Source organism: Copidosoma floridanum, unplaced genomic scaffold (assembly GCF_036245765.1).
Source record: "Copidosoma floridanum isolate Cflo_tuat_1 unplaced genomic scaffold, Cflo_Japanese_pri ptg000006l, whole genome shotgun sequence".
Lineage (NCBI taxonomy): Eukaryota > Metazoa > Arthropoda > Insecta > Hymenoptera > Encyrtidae > Copidosoma > Copidosoma floridanum.
In genome coordinates, this window is record NW_028321883.1 from 17,167,636 (window position 1) to 17,191,680 (window position 24,045).

At 33.0% G+C, this 24,045-nt stretch overlaps 1 long non-coding RNA gene across 1 annotated transcript in view; it reads right to left on the bottom strand.

The window, feature by feature from the left end:
• Positions 1–23,649, bottom strand: part of LOC149375559 (uncharacterized) — a 163,514-nt gene extending 139,865 nt beyond the window's left edge. The window contains exon 1 of the long non-coding RNA XR_016293680.1: positions 23,001–23,649. This is a non-coding gene — a long non-coding RNA (uncharacterized LOC149375559). The remainder of the gene's footprint in view (positions 1–23,000) is intronic.
• Positions 23,650–24,045: the final 396 nt, after the last annotated feature.

The window sequence follows — 24,045 nt, forward strand, 5'->3', positions numbered from 1 at the left end:
TCCGCGCTTACGATAATGGACAATTTATGAGTAAAGGGTATGCGTGCACGAAATGACAGGAAAGAAAGGGTGGCTAGTGAACGAGTACAAAATGTAAGAGACAAAAATTTTATTTTTTATGATTTTTTTTCACTTCATTTTGATAACGATGAAAAATGTGCGCGCAAAAAACTAGTTAGAGTAAAAATTCATTTTTAAGCTATAAGTGAGTCCTAGATAAGCGTAAAAGCATAAAATCACGTAAGGCAAAATTGTATCCATAGTAGAATCTCTATTTTTTTATTCTTTAATTTCGTTTCTCGTCCCTCGTTTGATGTTGCTCATTCACCCGATGTCTTATCTATCGATTGACAAGCGTGAGTGTACGTATGTACATACCATCGTCACTGGCTTTTATTTTCTCTTTGTGTCTCGACATAATACAACTTATGTGTACATGGCCTGATTCGGGCTTTTACTTGCTTTTTCCTATTGTCGTTCACTGTTTTTATTTGTTTTTCGTGAGCTAGCATTATTTACTAGATTTTTTTTCAATACGCGTACGTAAAGCAGCAAAAAAACAAAATAGAGGGACAGAAGGGGAGATTTCATAAATTTCGATTTCTTGCCGTTTGACGCAGGTGACGCTCACAAACAAGTCAATCAATGTGTGTATGTGTATACATGTGCCGTCGTCAAGTTAAACAAGGTTTTATTGATTGAAAATTTTATGCTGAATTACTATTTACGTCACGCTTGCTCTCCTTTCTTGACTGGCTGTGCCTCGATCGCCTCGAAATTTTTGAAAGGACTTTTTTTTTCGACGCTGCCCGCAAACACCTACATAAAGATTCAGCAATGTCACACGCTCCTTCGAGAAACAGGATCAAGGTTTATTCGTGTATGTTAAATGCACCTACTTCAGAGGAAAATTGCGGTCTTCGATCGATCGTTGAAATGCTCTGTTTATTATTATTGAAGAATTTCGAGGTAACGATCGCCCTCGCATAACTTTTTTGCAAGTAATTTCGAAATCGATGCAATAATATGTGCTTTAAGTTGAAGATACTGTAGTTTAAAAAAATTACATCGATGGCAGGTAATGGTTTAATTTTTATTAGTAACTTTATGACCACCATAAGCAGTAATTCAGAAAATTACGAAAAATGAGATAGTATTACTCACTTTCTCCTTTTCTTTTTTATTCTTTATTTTCATGCTAAGGCATAATTTCAACCAATCGATTTTCGTTTATTGAAAAAAGAAAAAAATTTTAAATTAAATCAATAAACATAAAAAAAAAGATCTTTAACATACAGACCTCTGAAAAGTAACATTTGAATTATCAAATGAAATAAAGTAAGATTATTATAGTAACGACAATGTCATCAGTACGATAAAACTAACATAGATATTATCTGATCAAATTTAATTAGAAAGAAAATATTCGATCCCCATTTTTTAAAACTACATTTAAAAATATCATTTGTATGTATAAGTTTATACTTTCGAGTAAGTTTATTATAAAAATTAATGCTAAAATCTTACACCAAAAACAGGTAATGTAGACAGTATTTTCGCATAATTGCTAGTTGAGATAAATTTAAAAGATTAAAATACGGTAAGCTGTTTGTAAACATCTGCATAATCAAATAAAAGAAAATTTACAACGAAACTAATAAAAATAAATAACTTGAAATGATGTACAATTATTTAAATGAATTCAATTTTTTTGATGATAATAATTTAAAAATTTGATAGAAATACTTGCATATTAAAAGTATAAACAATGTAATTAAAAAAAATGTCATTTACTTCACAAAATACTGCGTGTTGTTAACAAATTTAGTTATAGAATTTCATATTATTTTGATAATGCTACAAATTGAAATGGAAATAAATTATTTATTAACTAAATTAGAGTGACAAACCTTTAAAAATGATTCTCGTAAATATTGAAACGCAAGACATGTTAAAATGCTTTTAATTTAACATTTGCCACCGTAAAATATTTTATAAAATCATGGAATTCTTAAAAAAAAGTAAAAAATTATTAATAAATCAAAAAAAAGAACATTGAGAAAATTTTCAATCAATTTGTATAAACTCAAATGACTCCCTCCCTCTTTTATATGCAGTCTATCTGCGTGCACTATGAGTAGGCAAAGCGAAGAGAAGATGGTAAAAAAAAAACTGACATGGTTCATAGCTTTTTTTGGTAGATATTGTGTGACGCACGCGACGCTCAAAGATGGAGAAGGAGACTTTGCATTTCGAGTAATCTTCAGCGTTCGCGTGACGAAGATGCTATAATGAGCAAAAAGGTTGGAGTTGGTTTTGTCCATAGACGTAATATTGTGGCTACGTGGATGTATGCTAAATTGTTATAATAGCACGATGCAAGAATTAAAATATTAAAATGTTTTCAATCGTTTACTACTTCAATTCAGAATTAATATAAATTTTTAATAATTATTATTATTAAAAAACATACAATAATTTTAAAATAATTCACAATATATGATTTTTTTTACTATACAAATTAGTAGTGATTTGCTTTTGTTTTTGCAAAAATGTAACGGTTTGAAAATTTTCCCGGAGTGCATTCTCTACTTTTATAAAATAATAGTAGTATAAAAAAACAAACTCTGTTTGTTTAGTTGACGGTTAACGTCCTTTTTTTGTTGGTTAATAAATTATAAAATGTTAGTCGATGAAAATTTTAATAGTTACAAGCTAATTACTTGGAATAGCAATGTATAAATGAGTACAACGTACAACTGTACCTACTTAAACATTTTTTATTTATTTTTTTTTTAATGAAATATGAAAATTTATGACATAACTTTTTGAATTATAAAACCTCTTAATATTTTGAATAGGTGAGTTACAAATACTCAAAAATAAAAAAGGCTGACTAAAGAAAAACATCTAATACCATAAGTAAAATTCTCATAATATCATTCACTAATTAATTAGACCATACATACAAATGTCAATCTATTAAAATTGAATTTAATAGGAAAAAAAAAATTAGAATTTTCCTTAATTCACGTAAATAAAAAGTAAATAAAAAAAAAACACAACGTTAAAAAAATCAATAGAGCATATTGTATATTCGCGGAATAAAAGAGTGTAAAGAGGGAGCGTTAAAAGGCAAACAGACACACACACGCGAAACTACACGCGACAGCGAGAGCGCAGTTACCCGAATTTTATGTAACTTTATCCTGCTCTCGTATTCTCCGCTCCACTCTTCATGAACACGTATACGCCAGTATATATGTATATACACACGTGTATCCCCACGCCGGAGCAGCTGTTTTTCTCTCCACCCACAGCTCCGAATTCATCCGGCATGTCATCACCAACACTCCAACGTACTGCACATGGGTGATGACCACGTGTGTAACGCATGTGCGAGAAATGCCGAAAAAGCGCGCGCGGCACGCGTTGCTGCAGATAATATATACCTACTATGTACATCAAAAAATTAAACACTCCTCGTATAATTATATTCTCTGCTCAAATAAAAAATGTGAACGATAGTGTTTACGATTTTTTGACGTTTCGAGGAGCTCCAATTTCGCAAGCTTGCACGATAATTATACATTGTGCCCGCGGGTGTATATGCAGATACACGGAACCGGCGAGCTTTCGCGGAACTCGCGAGTTCGTTAATAACGTCGTTGAGCACATGAGCGTTCATTACTCACCGTATCTCTTCTCGTTGTATTATATACATGAAAAAAGTCATGCGCTGCTCAAATGGTTTTTTTTTCGTTGTTCAGCCTTTATTTCTCGATCTCGTATGTGCACTTGTCGCATTGCAATAAGAATTGGTACACCCGAAAAAATAGCACCTTAAATGTATCATGTGCGCGAAATGAGAGAAAAAGACTGTACCATTATAACCTTGGAAATATCGTGTGGGATTACGATTTGCATTTTTTTCCAGAGCGATACTAATTTTGCTTTTCTTGAGTAAGAAAAAAATGAGTACTTAGCTCATCCTAAAATGTTTTGCTCCTGATGTGTTTTTGTGAATAATCTATGGGCTACTATTTTTATTTATTAGGGCTACATCCGTTCTCGTAAAAAATAACAGACCAAAAAGCTTTTAAGAAAAATACTATTCTTAGAAAAACTCAATACTATGCTAATATTGTTTCATCGGTTATTCAGTGAAAATTGTCTGTTTGAAATTTTAAAAGCTCCAAAAAGATTTTTTTTTAATATTCATAAAAAATAGTATACCAGTGCATTCAAAATTAAAATGGCTACTAATGTTGTGCAGCAGTAAGTATTTTTGTAGAAAAAAAGAGGGAATTAAGAGAAGCACAAGTATTTGTGAAGCCTTACAAAGTTATCTAGACAAACAAGACTTAGAATCGGCTAAAGCTCAAGCATGCTCCACTTAAAGGAGAGAAAACTAGAGGTAATGACATGTATAGGGTTATAACACCATAAAATTAAAAAACACTTTTGTCTACAGTTTGATAGTATTGTTTTTTGAGTTGGTAAGTATTAATAAATTTGCTTTAAAGCTCATAAAACTTCATAAAATGTAAAAAAATGCCAGAATCTACACATTTGATTTCCTATGAATGGGGTACTTCTGTAATATAACATAATAATAAATTTAAAAAATTGATTTATCATAGCTGCAGATAAAGAAATAATCGAGATGATAAATTCCTAAGTGTGTTTTACTCAAAACAGTTGTAAAAAAAAGTCTTATTTTATACTACTTAAAAGGATAGAAATATACTTCTTAGAAAGTGAAACAATCAGTCTTATATTGAAGTAAAAAAATTTATTTTTCATTTTAGAGTGAAATAGTTTTTGAATAAAAAGTCATGCTAAGAGAGTGGATAGTAAACTTAATGTTGAAAAAATAAGTTATTTTACTATATTCTTCAAGAAAAAATGATTTTCAACGTTGATGATGTCATGGCAACACGCTTTATTTTCTAAGAAAAAGTGATGTATTTTTTATCGATGGATATGGAGGTGAAAAAAAACGACGGCAGCACAGTTAAATTTTTAAATTTATCATGCCGATGCACTTATAACTCCAAAAAATATATCAAATAATTAATGAAGGAAAAAAGGAAGTTCGTAAAATTCGTCCAATTCTTTCAAAGTAGATGATTCATCGATGCGAGCGTCACACTAATGAAATCGGATGCTTTTTATGAGAGCATTTATTTACCTTTTCTTGTTTACAATCAAACTATACCCGAAAAAAAGAACGAAAACTGCACCCCAATTTACCAGAAAAGAGAAAAAAAGCTTCATAGAGGTTCCAACATAACCTTAAAACAAAAACAACCGATCCTCGTACATTTCAGTTAAAGCAAATGTTGGATAGTATACTTATATAAGTATGTAAATTTTCATTTTTATATATTCGGCGAAATCAGACTCATAACATAACATCACTGTAGACGATTTTTCAAAATAAACCACGTGAAAAACCTTCAATACAAAAACTATGGTTCATCTTTTTTTTTATCAACCCTCTTAAAATTTCTCTATAAAAGGAAACAACTTTCGTGCACTGATATTACTCACACATAGATTTCACCCGCGTGGCGTCCCGGTCACAAAGAAAACTTTCCAAAAACAACAGCATCAGCCCGTTGATGAAAAATTTTATGGCGTTTAACAAAAACCAACCAACACATCCATGTTAAAAGAGCAGGGACGTACGATCAATTGGTCTTAGTCTCGGAAAAAAGTCACACACACATCTGCACATGATGGAAAAATACCGAGAACTCGGAAAAAAATACACGACTAGTATTGGAGTCGAAGAAATAGAAAAAAACGATGAAGTATACACCAAAAACAGCGTTCACTGTTTCTTCGAACTATTAAAACTCCCTTCCTTTCGATTTCAACGAACGATTAATCGGCTACGGAGTACACAGCGGATGCTGCACAAAGACACAAACTCAAAAAAAGATACGCCAATAAAACTTTTTTTTTTTTTTTCATTAATAAATTGATTTAAAAATAAAACAAAAACCAAAAACACTTCACATATATATATATATCTCAATAGATACGCGTTGGGTTCGACGCACTCGCGGGGTCCATTGAATTAATACTAAACTTGGAACGCGTGCATGTAAACAAGATCCAAGCGCAGCAACTAGTATCTATTTCTATACTAGGTACTATTACTTCGATGCAAAAGAAGCTCGAAGCATAGTCTCTTTTCCTTCTCCTTTTTTTCTTCAACCTCACGTGTGTGACTCTGCATGTACATCGCGAGGAATGTTAAAATGGTATTAAAACGAGCGTAAGTACACAGAAGCAAGTTGGAAACGTTTATAAGTATGTGTACAGGAGATGAACGCGGAACAAGAGAGAAAAAGAGCCTGACACACCATCGAGCTAGTTATACGCGGGTGCAGGCTCCTCTTGCGGCGTATTTCCAATACTACCATCAGCGCGAGCCTACACCACCACAATAGCCCACTACTTTTCTCAGCCTCTCTCGTTCATTTGCGTATTGTGAAAAAAAACAAAAAGTAAAAACAACTGGCGTTCCTTATCTCGACTCTTATCTTTAAAACCACAAGAATTCGTACTTAATTTTTTTGATTTGCTTTATACTTATATTGCATCTCGTGAAAATGCATGAGGACAGGTAGCTGTATTATCTATATTAGATATCATTTTTGTATGAAAAGCTTATTTTAATATAGTATGTAGAACTCATAGTCACAATGTTTTAGGACTTGTCGCGCACTCTCGAGGCGAACTGTTGAAAGTGTACTTGTTACGGTAGAAAAGGGGGATGGATAGGAGAAAAGGAGATAAACAAAGAGCGCTTGGCGCGCGCGCGAACCCACGTGAAAAGCAAAATGGCGCGCTTGAGCTCGGCCTTCCCCTACCCCCCCTTTGGTACCTGACGCTGCGGTTCACCCCCCCCTCCCATCACTTCGAAAGCAAGTGCGTGCGATTGCCGATTGGGGGCGTCACCACCACAGGAGTACTTGTTGGGTGAGAGAAAATAATTGTTTTTGTTGTCTATAGGATCAATCTTTTTTTTCTCTCTCTTTCTCTATATCATTCGTGTCTGCTGCTGTTTTTCTTCTGACTTGCTACTTTGTTTTTCGCAAGCCGAGCGCGTTCAAGACACAAAAAGATAGAATAAGACGATAAGAAAAATTATTGAAATTTTTGAAAGGTACAAATAATAAATTGTTTCTAAATCTTAATTAATGATAATTTGTCAATAAAATTTAGTACATCATCAAATTCCAAGTCCCATTAACGCTTAAGCGTTGGAATAAACAAACCAAATTATTTATGTAACATTTTTACCAAAAAGAATTTCTTTTCATTTTGTGAAGCGCATTCGTAGTATAAGTTCAAGCATCGAAACACTATCCGTTCATGGTACACCGAACGAGTAATTTACACTGCCCGTGAAGGCCCAGAGCGCAGACCAAAAAAAAGAAGAACATAGGCTGAGATACCGCTTGCGTGCTCTATTCTTATACCTCTATACCTACATATACCTACATAAGAGAGAGAGCCTGACACAAGAAGAAAGAAAGAAAGAGAGTAAGAAAAAGATGAAGAAGAAAAGTATGAATAAGAAGATAGGTAAGACAAATAAAGAGGAAAGAACGTAAGCATCAGCCGGGAGAGCAGAGTGAATGAGCGTCTGTGCAATGCACCGCGCCCTGAGAAAGAAAGAAGCATGGAAAACCAGCATGAGCACGCGGTTTCCTGGTGGGGCGAGTAGCGCACAAAGGGGTAGCACTCGCGACATCTAAATGGAGGGGCTTCGGACGTAAACAAGCCATACATGGCCGTATAAGTGCAAGGAAGACGGCATGAATGAAACGTAAGGTGGGGAAGGTCCCCCTCCAATTCCTCCATAGAGTATTCTTAAAGGTGGGGATTCACTCCCTTCCCACAAATGGGAGGGGGGACGAGAACGTAGTAGGGAGATCGTGGAGAGGGAACGAGCATGAGTTATGCGAGTGGGATAGCTGGTACGCGTTTTATTTTAGTTCATTCCCCCACCACAGTAACACTCCTCCATTAGCCCCTCCACTTAACTCGCCCTTCCTCAACACATAAAGCTCTATTCTTCGATGCATACTGATTTTGCGCGTGTGGGCGACTCGGGAATCTTCGGTAAACCTCGGATAAGGTGAAAGAGGGAGAGAGAGAGAAATGCGATATGCGACGAGACGGCGCTTGCGTCATGAGATATGTGTGTGTGTGTATGGGTGAGAGTCGTGAGAGGAAGAAACAAGAGAAGGGGGTGAGAAAGATGCGCGTTGGAGAGCAGCAGATTGATCATTGACCGGAGGACTTCAACGTGAGACTGCTTTATATAAAAATATGCAATTAACAGTACGGCTTGGGCTTAAAAAACAGGCAATGACTGTTGATACAATCGAAACTGACATTCCTATTACTTTTTCTTTGTTGATGTAGATTTTGGAAGTATGAATTGCAACAGCTGTATAAGATAAATACTTTAACAATATAATCGTATATGTCTTAAGGTACATCAAATAAAACAATATTATTTAAGTGAGCTGATCAGTCTCCCATCAAGATGATGCTATGCAATCGTTATACATAAGAACTTCTGAAGCTACAAAAGATTTATTTCACTGTTACCTTCAAAAGTTAAAGTGATTTCAGAACCCATCAGTTTTTTTTATGATTTATAAATTATTTCATTGTAATTTCATTGACTTACTCGTAAAACTTACTGAATATGTGAACTCTTTATTTCATAGTAGGTTTAGTTTATACATATTATTTTAATATTAATTTTAAAATATATTTGAAACAATAAAATCACGTAAGTACTCGAAAAAATTGTGATGTTATATTTCGATTAGAATTAAATTAATTGTAATTGATGTTATGGAAATTATTTTATGAATGCATATTTCTCTATAACACATGTGGGTGCCAAGTAATGACATTAAAAAAAAAAATTTTTAGGTTAAAAAAATATTTAGCGAAAATTAATGTAAAAACCAGTAATCTCATCATTATTATATTTTTATTAAGATCATTTTATTAAAATTTTTTTTATTACAAAATAAAAATCATCATGTCATATAATATTATTAAATAATGCACTAGGATTTTTATAATTACACGTAGTAATTTGTGAGTTCCTTGTATTATACTGAAAATTATAAATTGCGAGATGTTTATAGAATATTTTTCCTAAACGATATTTTCTATTTCTAAATGTAATTATCATTAATATTTCAGTTTTATTTTCTTGTTTTAAAATTTTTGGTAATTTTTCAGTAGCAACATGGACACGATGTCATTCTAAGCCATTGAAAAGATTTTTTTGTTTTTTGATTTGTTGATTTATTTATTATTTACTCCCTTTTTTTTTTTTTTTTTTTTTTTTTTTTTTTTTTTTAAGGAATAGGATACAAAATTAATGATTTCTATGAAATGTTTTTTTCTGATTTCCCAAAAGTTTTATTTTTGACATATTATTTTTAAAATATTTTTCTGGTTATTGTTAAATGAACGAATATTATTTGAGTAAATAATATTTCTGGTAATTATTTAATTTAAAAAATCTTAACAGAATACAATTTCTTCAGTGTTATTATTTTTCAGTAAGTTATTCATTTTTGGCATTGATAGGTTAAATATATTTGTCTTTTACTTCCAGATTTTTTATTTTTGTTTTTTATTTTATTTTTTTGTTTACTTTTTTTTCTGAGGGACAGAGTAAGAACTCAATGATTTCTATGAAACGTTATTTTTTATTTCTCAAAATCTATAAAAGTATTGTATTTTTGACATATTTTTAAAATATTTTTTTGGTTATTATTTAATTAAATAAATCTTTACAGAATACCATTCCTTCAGTGTTATTCTTTTGCAGTAAATTATTTATTTTTGGTATTGGTAGGTTGAATATACTATAAGATTTGTCTGTGAATTCCAGATTTTTTTTTATGTGTGGAAAACATTTTTGATTATTTTTACTGTCAATAAAATCTTCTCTAAAATGAATTATATATTTTTATTACTTTAAATATAATTTTTCAAAAGTAAAAACTGTACGCCCAAAATGATGTCAATACGATTGTTTCATTAAAAAATCAGTTGATTTGAGATTGATTTAAATAGTTCCTTGATTGCTTTTGTGATTTACAGTATTCAGCAAATACTTAATTTCACAGTATTCAATTGTGCAGTATTCAACCGCATAGTTGACTAAAAAGGAGTAGGTTAGTTGGTTATCTGGAGTCAGGAGTAGTGGTTGGTTACTCTTGATTATCTTAAGATCATTGTAAAATTCATAACAACAGTTTCAGACATAATGATTATTTCACTTTCTGATTGCTATGCGAGTTTAAAAAGCGTGATGTGAAACCAGAAAAAAAATACCACTAAATATAGTTTAAGCTTATTGTTATAAATTTATTAGAGCACATAAAAAATAAAATTTGACATGAGAGTATCATTAACTATGAAAAAAAAATCCAGGAGACATGCGAGGTCTATCCATTGAAATAAAGCGATCGATATTGTATATTGACATTGCTGATTCTGTCGCGGGGTTGATGCTCGTACAGGACGTTCGTTTGGTACATATATAGTATACACTTCTGCATTTACGAAACAGCACAAGTACTTCTACCAACTCATTTTTATGTATACGATGCTAACTTGTATATACGGCATAAATACAATTCGCTTGGGTGTGCTCAAAAGGAGACAAGTACAAGAGGGAAGATACTCTCGAGCAATTTCGCGCATCTTGTACTATGCAAATGGTACGCTTCCTTCCCTCGCTCTCTTTTGTATTTATACCGATAATTTCACAGATTCCTTGACTGTGTCGAGGCGTTTTACATACGTACAATATACAGAAACGCGCGTTTGTGAGATGCCAACGCGTATTTACTACGCATACCACAGCGTCGAATGGATAACCAAGTGAGACTCGAAATCCGTACAGTTGCTGACCTTTACTTTCTGACAACTTTATTTTACGGATAAATTCGAGATTCACAGTGCAGATATACCCTGATTCATTGTCATGCTGTATCAGAGATGGACCATACATCGAATATTTTCTCAACACATTTTTTTAAAAACTTTTTTCCGTGCGAGTGTAGATTTTAAATGGAAATGCAGTGTATTCATGCAGCCTGAGTACCTATGTGTTTAAAGATGCAAAAGGAAGAAATCAGAGCGCAAAAAGACGTATCGGTACAGAAGTGCATTTTCCATTGTGCTCTCTCTCTCTCTCTCTCTCTCTTTCCTGGGTTTGATTCTTATCTCCTGTATACGGCCTCCCTGGGAAGAGCACAGAGAGCGCCATGCGTCCCCTCCCACAACATACTTGCTTGGACTTCTTTCCGATCTCTCTCTCTCGGCGCGTGCATTCCATTCTAGCTTCGTCTCCCTCCCTCTCTTTTTATCGCGTCGCCAGGACTATACGAGAAATTCTTGTCTCTCTATCTCTTTCTCTCTCATCAATGGCGCTCTGTTTTTTTGATTGTATATTATATGAGGCTCTTTTACAGTCAAGCTTGAATCAGATGGCGCCAGGGTACGTCGCAGCTGTCATGGCCGTCTCACTTACACAACATTACTTTTCAGTATTGTATGTATACAGGAAATTAAAGTGTAGTGGTGAAGCGCAATATTTGAAATTTTGAAATGAATAAGGAAGACAAGAAAGAACATTATGGGAGCTTAAAAGTTTCAGAATTGAAAAAGCTTTTAAAAGGGAAAGGAGCAAGAGTCAGTGAAAGAAAAGCAGAACTCGTGGACAGGTAAGCCATGACTTGGGAGCGGCAAAAATGTTGGTCTCCCAATTGCTTCGAGCCACTTTTTTTTATCACACTATCAGAAGGAAATTTAAATTTCACTTTCTTATCGCAGGATATTACACTGCACTTCATTTTTCCTACTATCTTTAAACGTAAATGCAAACAAAAATTGTCTGCAAACAACAGCAATCATTTACAAAGGTAATGTCTTCTGCTTTGCTCATCACACAGATAGGCTCACGGACACAATACACAACTGTAAATTTGACGGTGTGTAAGTGCGACGGCCATGACAGCCGCGACGTACCCTGGCGCCATCTGATTCAAGCTTGACTGTAAAAGAGCCTCATACGTGAAGTGCGCTCACTCGATAGAGGGACTTTGGCTGGGAATCGAAAAGAATTTTTTTTGGTAATATTTTTGAAACAAAGGTTTTAATCTCCCACTTGGGAAGTTATAAATAAACTATTGTACAATTTTTTTAATTTACCATTACATTTAACACTTGGATTGTAAGCTCCCTTTGGTTTTTGTTGAATTACGGGACGGTAAATCGTCTCTTCCTTTTTTTACTTTTTTAGTTTCATGTTTTTTAAAAATTTAATTAAATTTTTAAATATATATTCAATCATTCAATTCTAACTTTAGTAAATATTAATTGTATAACTTATGTAGATTGTGTGTGATTTTTTCTACACGAAATTCAGTGACGAACAATTATTATTAATAAAATCAAAACAATATTTCTCTATTATGTTATGTCAAGTGTATGAGGATAATTTTATAAAATTTTTTAGGTATATATTCCAATAATTTATCGCAATTTAAGTAAATATTGATAATGAAACTTCTGTAATGTTTGTGTAAATTTTTCTGCATTTTCTGCATTGATTAAATAAAAATAGTATTTCTCAGTTCTATTATCAAGGGTATTAGAATAATTTTATGAAATTTAATATAACTTTGTCGGTATGTATACTATTATTTCATCGCAATTTGAGTTAATATCGTTAATTTAACTTATATACTATACATGTAAATTTATCTGCATTAAAAATTCAGTGTTCAACCATTATTATCGATAGAAAAAAAAAACATTTATTAGTTTTATTATTATTCCTCAATATATTCAAGCGGATTCTGTTATTAACGTTGAGAATTTTTTGTGCTATATTCCTGAATGAATAAAAAAAAATCTTTTGAGTAAATCCATTACACTATCATAACTGTTTCTGTAGAGATTGAGACCCTTGATGATTTATGGACAAACTACTTAAAACATAACGTTGTCTAAGAAAATGTTTTCAAAATCATCCTGTCCTATAAAATTTTATAAAACGAAATTTTTGTTAGTACTAAGGATTAATACTACAAGAGTCTTAGAGTTTTTGCTCCAAGTTAACTACACGTTCACAAATTCTTTTTTTTTACTTTTCAAAGTTTGCAGAAGGCAAAAATCGTTGTGATGAAGTATTTCTTAAATTTTTATTTTTTTCTGTTAAGGACCCCTAGCTGTATTTTCCACGGAATTTTTCACATACACATACACATAGCCATACTGTACATGTCAAGAGAAAAGAGAACTTCCTGTGTGAACTTTTCTTAGCGACGAGGGAATAGGAAGATTGCTTCTTTTCTCTTTCTCCCGGATACCGAACACACGTTTAAAACGTGGATATTTGCTCTATTAGACGTTTTTTTAGTACTCTCTCATTTGATGAGAGGCCCGAGTAAGATATAACGGAAATGAATTCCTTTCGTAAATTGCAAGACCGCAAATTTTTCATCCTCTATCTCTCTAATTTTTTTTTTTTTTCTCATTATATCTCGACGGTTATTCTCCAATTGTAATGCAAGAGCAAAAATATCTTTAGGAACTCGTGGTGCGCTGTATTTGCATCGCAATTATCTTCAGTTAAAATCTGTCATATAGGTCAATCTCGTTAGATCCGACTTTATCTTCAATAAAATGATTCTATGCCTAATGTGGCGTGCACGTTGTACGTACATGTATAGAAAAACTTATTTATATTTTATAGTGGATCGTTTATGAATGGAAAAGTTGATATACCCTACTGTCATTTTCATTATTTATTTTGAATCCAGTTATTATTATTTTTCTTTTTCTTTTCCTTTTTACTACAAAATATTTATAAGAAAAGTGTAATTTACCTGTGCTAGGCTTTTATATTTGATGGAGTCATAGATTTTTTATTACCTGTCGCAGCATGTGTGTTTGAAATTCTTGATTCGGGCTATGAAATATTCAAGAAATGTACATGCTTATGATGGCGTTCCATTTTTCTATTTTATTGAGTTCTTATTATTATCTCATTACGCCTTGTTTATGTATATCCATGTAGAACCAACAACTGGTGGTTGTAGGATCCATATAGTAATAATATACGGGCAAGATATGTTATTACATTGATTTTGTACGATGCTATATTCCAAAAGAAAAAAAAATTATTGACAAAAGCATATAGTGATATGTAATAGTAAATAATAGATGGACATAGAATACTCAGTCAATTTGTTAAAAAATCGTTTTATATGAGAGGAAAAAAATATTGCTAATGAAAATTGTTGAATTTGCAAGATTTTGTAATTCTGTTCAAAAAATTCCTTAGAGTAATACTTGTCCATTAGATTAATTTCCTAAAGTTCGTAAGAATCAGCAAAATCAAATATTCAATTGTTTTCATAATGCTTATGACATTTAAACGTATTGTAAACTCAAAAGTCACTTTATATTTTATTTATGAAATCTTAAATTTTTTATTTCAAATATAAGTGGATGGTATTTTTTAATCCCAAATAATTGTAAAATTAATGATCTTAGTAATAGAACCAGTGCTTGCATTTGGACCGTTAATTCATGCATGAACATAGAGCTATCCTAAGGTTATGATATATTTTATTTATTTATCTTTTACGTTTATTCTTTAACAAATTTTAATATATTTACATGTACATTTACTATGTATTTCTAAAAATTCAATTCAATTTTTATAACTTTCTCTCTCACCTAATCTACATTTACTTCTCCTGCACTCTGAACTTAACATATAATTTAATTAAACTAAATTTTAACTTTAAATTATAGAAATAAAAATTATTGTCATCTACAATTTTTTTAATTTATTTTGCCCAATTTATGTTAAAAACTTTTCTTTATCCAGTCTAGTGGATTAAATATACTGATGTTTTTATCTTAAAAATATGATTAGCAAACAAACAAAACAATATATTTTTATGAAGTAGGGGTAAAAAAATCCCAATTAAAAAAATTTCTAAATCCTACAATTGCATTTTTAAAGTTATGAAAGTACTTTGTATTTATTAGCGTAATAAATACCACCTCAATATATTCTCAGACTGAAATTCCGCAAAATAAACAGCACTAGGATCTTTCTTTCTTTTTTATTTGTCATTCCAAAAGATAAGTTAAATGTTGAAGCAAAGTTGATTGCTATTTTTTATACTTGATAAAAGTACTCTTCAAGCTAACCGAAGAAAAGTCATCGTCAAAATAATAAAACACCACCAAATATCATAATTTTTTTGACTCGTATATTGTGTTACCGACTCAGGGTCTCCATCATATTTTTCTTTGATAAAAATCTTGCACGTGCATACAATCATACAAAAGGTCCACGCGTCTGGCTCAGATGTGAATTTCCCAGTGAAGAAGTATGCACGACAAAGAAACGCCCAGGCTACAACGACAACGACGATGACTACGTATACATGCTGTTTACTCGAGAAACAAATTTCTCATGGCAAGCACTAGACTTTGCGTAAGCTTGTTGGTCTCTACAATATACATACATTGCGCGCTCCTCTTACACAAAGCCCGAGAGTTGAAAGTGCACGTGGGCGAAAGACGAAAAAATTCACGTCTCGACGCCACTGACGTTCTTCATCTCCTTTTCCCCCTTGCACTCTTTTTATTTGAAAAACTACGTTTCATAAAGCCCATGTCCAACGCCTGTCTTTTTCAATACGTGACTTTTTTTTCTTTTTTTTTCTTTTCCTTTACTTATCCAACAAACGCACATAAAAAATCGTTGAAACTGCAGGTGTCAAAACGACTGGGCTGTGAAATAGAAGTTTTATTCAATTTACGTGGCCATTTGTTTCCCCAGCTCTTTCAATCAAAAATAGTTCCCTTGAAAGACAGGGAACAATATTACTGCTCACGATCTCCATATCGGTAGTACGTGGAGGTGCAAAACCACCAGCGATTTCTTCGAGAGACTCTGCATTACGGACTTTCTAAAAAATCTCCATGGAAAGCCGAGGGGAGCAAGACCACTTTACTCCCGATTCGCGCGTAATTTTTTTTTTTTTTTACACCTCTCGTTATATCCATGGATGTTCGTTTGAAGCGAGTTTTCCAATCTTTTAATTTGGTTGAAGTTTCCTAATGTAATTGCTTATTTACCGAAAGGTGAGTCGACCTAATATGTTTTTTTTTCAACTCGACAGACGGTCTCTGGAAAAAACTGTAAGATCACAGTTGGAAACGTCAAGTCTAAAAATTCTGCACAGCGAATCTGCTTGGTGTGATAACAGCCAATAATTAATAAATTATTAAGGATTTTACGTTTAAAAAATTGCACGACGGTTAAAATAGTATATATATATATATATGTATATATATATATATCTCTCTCTCTCAATAAAAATAACAATTAAAAATTTTGTTGCACTAAAATGAGCCAACATTTAATTAAAAATAAATTCTCAAACACGTGATATCTGTATGGATTCCATTTAAATAACGTGTATGGTTTATTATTAGAACACAAAGTTCCACTACTGAGACATTATTTTCAATGGTGAAGGGAATCCATCTAACGTACAACATCATTGTCAAAATAAAAATTAAAGAAAAATTATTTTTGAATAATAAATCAATTGGAACGGCAAGAAATATCGATAACCAAGAAAATTTTTACTATTTGTATAAATAGTGATTTTGCATGAATTTATGAAAAAAAAACTTGGCTAAAAATTGTTCCACCTCTAGTACTTTTACTTTATTCAGGTAATGATTGATTCTCGAGAAAAAGGAATAGATTCATATGTGTAAGAAGGTACGTGAATCCCAATAGTGATCTCTCTATACCCAGAATATTTGGTCCTGTATGATTACAGGATCAACTCCTGGGAGGAGCTTGAAAAAAAGGGGATGAACAAACGATTTAAGCCCAACTTAAGGATAAAGAGAAAAAACAAAAATGACCCGAAACATGAAATAAAAAAATAAAAAACCATACGCATAGCGTGCGAACGTCTAAAAGAGAGATAAAAAGGGGCATGTATATGTGTTCGAGCAAGTCGGTTTCGATTTTCAAGGAATCAAAGAAGAGGCGCGCGCAACTCCACGTCGGAAGAAGGGAAGTCACTGTCTACAAAAAAAATTTTTTTAAAAGCGGCATCGAAAAAGAAATCGAACACGCACTCGCTACCTCCTACTCCTACTTTTTTTTCCGCTCAGTCACTCTTTTTGTTAATTTTTATTATACTTCCATCTCTCTCGACGCGCTTGTAGCAATCAGGCCAGTCCTCAGAAAAAAATCAGCGTGACTTTCTTCTCTCTCTCTCTCTCTCTCTTCCTCTCTGCTTTTTCAATCTCGTTGCCTTCTCCGCTATTTTTTTCCCCTCTGCTCCATTTCTAATTTCGAAACAGCCGCTCTGCGCCTTCCCTTTATTTTCAAATGAGCCGCAAGCCTCACCCATCCCGATTTTTTCTCCTCTCTCTACCTATAGCTCTCGATCGTCCTTCGACTTGTGCGGAAGTGCGAAATTTTTTTGTTTCTTATTTTCGTGTATAACGACTCTTTTTTCTGCTTAAAAGCATACACGCGATCTGCAGAAACAATGGTGATCGATACTGTTGGAAAATTTTTCATACAGACTCAACATGGTGGGGCTTGATTTTTTTTGCCGATCAAGAGAGATGAGCCAACGTATTATGCAGATCGAGGGGAAAAAAAGGTTGCGGCTCCATTAGGGAGGCGAACAAATACGAAAGGGAGGAACAGGTTCGCGCTCTTTCACGCTGCAGCGGGCTTATCGAGGGGATTTTATTGATCGTCTTACGCGGATTTTTATCGGGGATGCTTCGTAATTTGCTCCGAAGGGGATAAGCAAAATCAGCAGAGAGCACAGATCGGACACGCGCCACCGAACTGATCCGCCGCATAGTAATTAGCACTTCTCCTTCTTCTTCTTCTTCTTTACGTTGTATGAAGATTTTATCGTTTTTGAATTGATTATGTGTATGTGTTTGGTTTCGTGTGATGATAATTTAAAAAAAAATATTTTTTTTTTACACGTTTTGCCCAGTTTTTGCTGTGAAATTTCAAGAGGCCTCATAATGTCAATAAATGTATCGATTAATCGGTGGCAGCATCAAAAAATTAGCTTTGATATTTTTTTATTTTGTCTAGTCTCATTTTGGAAAATCTAAAACCAACCTCATCCTCTAATCTCAAAGACGTGATTTTTTAATTTTCTTCTTTTGTATGTATCACCAGCTTTGGTAAATTTTTAACAACTTACTTGTAGGTATCTTACGGAATAGCTCTTTGCTGCATGTCAATTTTGAACTGTATAATACACTTATTCTATCCATTTTTTATCAATTTCTTCCTTTGCCTTTGCCATAATTTACTGCATAATTTACATAATTTGCTTTTGTGTACTCTAAATATCATATCCTTACATAATTTGCTACTAGACTTTCGTACATTTCTACATCCCAGTTTAGCTTACCACTCTTTTGTATAGTTGAGTACTATTTTACCTGTAATTTCCATTATGTTTTGATCCATCTATCTTCACGAATAAAATAAAATTTTCCTCTTAATTTTTACCTTTAAATTTCTTACGAGCTTTTCTTGAATCCTTTCAATTTTTGTTCTTTCGTACATAAAACCTTAGCACTTTCCTATTTTTAAATTCACGTATGGCTTTTTATAATTTTTTTTCCCCATTTGACCTATTATTTAGAGTTCTTTGTACTTTTTCTCTTGAACATGTGTGAATGGCTCTGTTTTTTTACAATTTATCAACAAATTATTTCTGGACCTTTTGTGCCCCAAATAAAAAAAAATAAAAAAATACACAAATAAACAAATAATTGAAAAAAATGAATACATACATGAATAAATAAATAAATAAATAAAAAGATAAATAAATAAAACTACTGGAAATACTAAAATTCATTAGCGTTTAAAATTATGCTTTTTACAGTAAAATAAAATGATCCTTTAAACTTACAAGTCATTTTAATTACAAGAGTTATGAAATTCATAAATTCGTAAGTGTTTTTTAAAGAGATACTTGAAAATGAAACTTTTTGTCTTGGACTTTATGTTTTAAACCATTTTGTAATAAACAGATTATAGATAATTTTGAAACAGTTCTTAATGTTGTTTTTTCAAGTATTTTTATTAATATTGGTGGAAAAATTTAGGTGGTTTTTGTTAGAAAAAAGCTACGATATTGTTTGAAGATACAAATGGAATCGTGTAATAAAATATAGCAATATACACTACTCAAGTTAGATTATGAACAGCTTTTGTAGATATAGCAGAAAAAAAAATTTCAAATCATTGTCGATTATTGAGATAATTTATTTCAGCACTTTTCTCCTTTTCTCTATCGATATTACAAAAGTATTAGTTCCCGATTTTTTAAACACCCTTTTTTACGTGGCTAAATTGACAAAATTATCTGCTATTGCAGCCAAGAAAAGAAGAGAATATTTTTAGTGAAAAGATGATGAGTTTTGTCTCCATCACTGCACTTTGCGGGAGAATAAAGCGGGAATAATAAAATCAATAACGATGAGGTAAAAAAATTTCGTATAAAGCACGGGAAGTAATCTTCAACTCAAGGAGAAAACGGAAAACGTGAATATGAGACAAAATTACATTTTCGAAAGTTATTTTCGTCGACAAAGCAATTCTTGATATTGCAAGATAAATATATAATAATAAATAAATTGCAATGTATTCTTAATGATTAAAATTATATTTTAAGGTTCAGATTGGGCAAGATAAAACCTTGCTTGAAATTGATTATTTTACTACGTTCATACGGTAAGTAATAAATTTTCTGTGAGAGATAATAATACTCGAAGGTAGGAAAAACCGGTTATTCGCGAGATATCACGTCTCTTCATAAATTTACAATCTATTGAGGATTCAATAAAAAAAAAAAAAAAATAACAACATTAACAATTACTTAGCTTTATCTACAGTATGTATATTTTTGGCAAAACGTACGAATTTATCGTGCGTACACAGGCGATTGAACGTCTTGGCTAAATTTATTGGTGAATTGGTATCACCATGGAAAAATATGCAATTTTTACTCTCAGATCACACTATTCTATCATTGTAGAACTGGTTATAAATAATTCTAAGCTGATTCTATTTTATTTAGATGATTAATAGCGTATTTTAGCAAATTCTAGGCAAAAGCTGTTACCACAAATATGATGTAAGATAATTATAATAAATGGCATTAACTTCGTGAAACGTGCGTCGGCTTTTTGAATCGAACAAATTAATCGACGATACGCTCAAAGAGTTTCAAATTTTGAAAAGGATCAAAAGCTATGCCAAGCCACCTGTTTGCGTTAGTACTTAAGGCATCATGAGGATTATTTCGAGTGGTTAATTTTTCAGAGGCAGAAACAGGACCATTGTAACATATTTTTCTCGGTTTCTGCTATATCGCTTTTTTTTTTTTAACAATTTGAAGATTTGTTAAATGTTTAATCAGTAATGTTGTGCACAAATGAAATATAATGTATGTAATTACACGAAAAAAAAGCTACAGCCTTTTTTACTATTAAATTAAAGTGAAGTGAAGACTCCATGCTAGCTATAATTCTTTTTACCTTCTCTCACTGTTACTTTTTTTTTTTTTTTTTTTTTTAAAGCTAATATATACCGTAGCTTCACGGTAATTAAAAATTTGTGTATTTTCCGTAGTGTTCCAACACCACCGTAGCTTTACGGTAAATTTTATTGTAGTTCTTTTTTCTATAAACAAAAAAAACGGACAGGTAGTTTTCTAGCTTAACTAATGGGCTAATGTTTTGTTCAAGGCACCAAGTTTTAATGCTCCCCGAAAGAGGACACTTCTGTTTATTTTCATTTTGACGTATACACAGGGTAAGGGAATGTACGTTGGATAGTGGATGAAAAAAAAAAAAAAAAATTATTGTTTGACACACAAAAAGATGCCTTTCTTATTAGATATCAAAAGGAATTTCATCATAGCGAAAATATTCCTAATAAAATACGACGAATTTCTGGAACGACTTCTAAGAATACAGTGCACTGAGCAGCTTAGATGGTGCACCGTAGAAGTCACTGCCGGAAAAAATCAATATCAGCCTGTTTGATGATAAAAACTTGAAAAAATAATTTTTTTTACCTTTTTATCATCATTAACTCATTTTATATAAGCTTTATAAAATCATGGTTTTTTATTAAAAATTTTTTATTTCAACTGATTTGTGAGCAATCGTATCGGCAATTAAAAAAATTATGAACGAAATTTCCAAAAATCATAACCATAACTCATCGAAAACCGCTATGAAATTAAAAGTTAACGAAACCCGTGAATCATTTTGATGACTGCTTTAATACCAATAGACAAAAATCAGAAGGTCAGGCACCAATTTTTGAAGTATCATGATATTTGTCAGAATACATACGTTTTCGATATACTCATTTTACGGGTGAGCCCTCACTTGAGGGTTGTCTCATCGGAAATAGAGCAGAGATTGAATATTCTGGTTTTGCATTCAGGTATAAGCTCACTGTATATGCCTATACGTGGAAATACACAGTGAATATCATTTTTACATATGTTAGATATAAGGGACGTACGTATGGATGGCACTTATTTTCTATGATATGAAAAAGTGAAAAAATTGCTATCCACAAGAAGAAAACGTATTAGAAACATGTACACGTATAAAATAACGTTTGCTTTATTCACGTGATATCGTGCATGCACGCGTGCAATTTCACGTCAATCTGCTGTAACTTCTCAAACCCCTCATGAAGTACCATTCAAGTTTTACATATTGGATTGAAAGATTTTCAGTTTTACATGAGCTTTTTATAGAGAAATGATAACGAATTGATTACCAAAAAGATAATTTTACTCAATTAAATTTTTTATAGAAAATTTAGTAAAAAAAAAAATTAAAAAAAAAAATTTCTCTCAACGTAAATGATTATTCCAGTAAAAATCAACAAACCAGCCCCATGTAAATCGAGCCTACGTGGTCACGTCATAATGGAGTACCATACATCAACGTACATCAGAGGCCGTAAAATTACACCCCCTACAATTACCAAATACCCTCAAACGAACCTAATGACACATCTCACTCGCAACTACAAAACTAATTAACCAACAAAACCACCGCAACCAGACCAACTGCGGTGCGTGTAAAAATCTTGATCCTCAACGACCTCTCATTCTTCCCTTCCCGCGCTCGCGACAGCTTTTACCCTTCCTCCCCATACCCTCGGCTTGATCGCCTCAAATCGTCTTTCATTATTTCCATTATCTGACTGCACTTTCTCTCTGTCTGATACCACGGTCGCTGTCAGTCCCTTCTGCATGTATGTTATATATACATATAGCTCAGGTATACGAAATGGGAATAAAACTTGCCAGACGTTAAGCCTCGCGATCCTTTCCAGCTCCGCGTCTCTCCTGTACGTATACCTATCCCTTCGAATGAAAAGCTCGAGGTCGTGATCCTTTACACTCGGTAAAAAAAAAAAAAAAAAAAAAAAAAAAAAGGGCCACAACGATAGCTGTGTGCAGTATACTGCAGGCTAAGGGACATCAGATATACATTGCGGCTGGGTGGGTGCAATGAGGGACGTATGGGTATACCACAGAAGATTGACTTTCAGCTGAACTGCCGGCGTGGCATGTATATAACTGATCGCAAGTTGGCAAAGCGTGAGTATATAATATACAAGGGTATATATACACGATGAATCAGAGAGTTGCACACGTGCGCGTGTACATAATTACGTGCAACACCGTACATGTACGTGAACAGAGTGTACGTGCATATAAATATATGCATGTGGTTGTTGCTGTTTGGAGTTGGAGGAAAAGAGAGGTAAGGTATAGGGTTATTGTTACCTGCTGACCCTGAAACAGTGGCGAGCAGCTCGTCGTCCTTAGCAGCAGCTGCAGCAGTAGCATCATATACATTATACACGTATAACGTGCTTAATACACGCCAACAGAGACGACGAGAAATATCTTCGACGGCGTCGCGCTGTACAACTATGCTACGATCATTTCGCTGCCGTACTACTTATTGTACCATCGTCTATAATCATATACAGCACACAACACGGGGGAGCTGTTGCTGGGCGGTGCATAATATATGTATGAAAAAAAAGGGTGCACGTAGGCACAATCGGAGGACCAGGGCCCGAAGGGCGAAGTGGTGCTCGATGCCCTTCTATGAGCCGATGTGGCGTCTGGAGGACGTCCCCGCTGAGAGAAGGTGGACGATGATGGTGATGGTAGCCGCTGCAACTGACGATGCATCTACCGGAGATTCCGGTAGCAGTGCGGGGTTGCATGTTTTTTATGTTGGGCTTTTTTTGTTTTTTTATTTTTATTGTTCTGTCTCTCAAAAAGGGGACACAATCGTGTGTTGAGACTATATTAGTTGTTGGGAGAGTGTTTCGATGATCTTCGAAGACGTTGGTATAAATACACTTTGGTTTTTTACAAACACTACCTCTGCTTCTGCTAGTATGATTTGCAACTATTTAATGAGCTGTTGAGCCTCTGTGCGAGCGTCTGTAAATTTTTCAATCTGTATATTTTTACGCTTACGAAGGTCATCTGGTGAACAATTAAGTTGACCAATTGACAATTATTTTATTAAATCTATCTCATCGGACAGTTATCGACTGACAAAATTTGTCGACTGTCTAAATTAGAAAATTTTTTTTTCTTTAGTTAAACTGTTATACTTACAATATTATAAAATTGTTCGTGATAGATATCAAAGGGAATAATTTGTTGTTTTTTTTAATTGCACAGATAAAATATTTATCAATTTATTATATGGCACCAAACGCGTGTAAAACAATGTATTAACATACGATTTTACTTTACGCTCATTCGTGATGGAATTTCAATAAATGTATCGTACGTGTTATTATTT